Raw genomic sequence first — 915 nt, 5'->3', positions numbered from 1 at the left:
CCTCTCCCCACGCAGCTGAGCGCACAGTTGCTAAGTAGAGCGTTAGCAACTGAAATTTAAATGCACTTTTTTTATTGGACTTTTCCTGCCTTTTATTTTTTTCCTATTTTTGTGAAAAAAGGTCGTTACTTTAGCATTAAAATCAATGACATGCAGGACATTTATTTGAAATGCGATATTTGTAGTTCAGTTCCAATTTATGTTTAAATTAATAAAGAAAATGTAAATTGTTAATCTTCGCTCCGGCAGTTTTAAATTTTATTAAAAAGACGTGTGAACACGGTAATACAGCAAAGGGCAAATTTTCCTTTAAGCGTAGTGCTAAGAACTCCTAGCACCTTCTGCTCTTACTACGGGCAGTTAATGTGGTATTTTTATTTTTAAAAATTAAATAATAAAATCATTTGAGTCTTCGGCCACGCCGCCCTGAATGAGCCCGATCCCGTCTGAACTCGGAAGCTAAGCAGGGTCGGGCCTGGTTAGTACTTGGATGGGAGACCATCTAGGAAGACCAGGTGCTGTAGGCATAAAAAAATTAAAAAGATAAGAGATTATAAACTGACAAGGTCCTTGCAATCTGTGAGGTCAGCCGAGGGTGGCCTCATCTAAAAAAGAAATAAAGAAAATTAAAAATAAAATAAAAAAAATAAAATCATTTGATGATCTGCGGATTTAAAGAGAAAAAAAAAATATTGAAATTTTGATGTCCATGATTGACACTTTACTCCTCTACAGAGTTCTCTCACCTTTTGCGTTGCTAACGACTTCCCAGGTATGCAGTCCTTAGAGCGAGCACAGACTCGTTACGTTCTGCTGTTAGGTGCTCAGGATCAGAGCTGCAACGGAGCCCTCGAGCCGCCTCTGGGTTCTAAGGCTGAGCTGGCCGAAAAGGTCAGACAGCGGCTGGGGGGGCTC

At 39.9% G+C, this 915-nt stretch overlaps 1 non-coding gene across 1 annotated transcript; it reads left to right on the top strand.

Moving 5' to 3' along the window:
* The first annotated feature begins 408 nt into the window (after window positions 1-408).
* LOC112477582 lies at window positions 409-527 on the top strand. The gene has a single exon (XR_003045510.1). It is a non-coding gene; the product is annotated as a 5S ribosomal RNA (ribosomal RNA).
* The last annotated feature ends 388 nt before the right edge of the window (window positions 528-915 follow it).

The sequence above is a fragment of the Pteropus alecto genome, unplaced genomic scaffold (genome assembly GCF_000325575.1).
Source record: "Pteropus alecto unplaced genomic scaffold, ASM32557v1 scaffold53, whole genome shotgun sequence".
In the NCBI taxonomy this organism is placed as follows: Eukaryota; Metazoa; Chordata; class Mammalia; order Chiroptera; family Pteropodidae; genus Pteropus; species Pteropus alecto.
The sequence above is the reverse complement of the archived record's forward strand: the minus strand, read 5'-3'. Positions and strand labels throughout refer to the sequence as shown.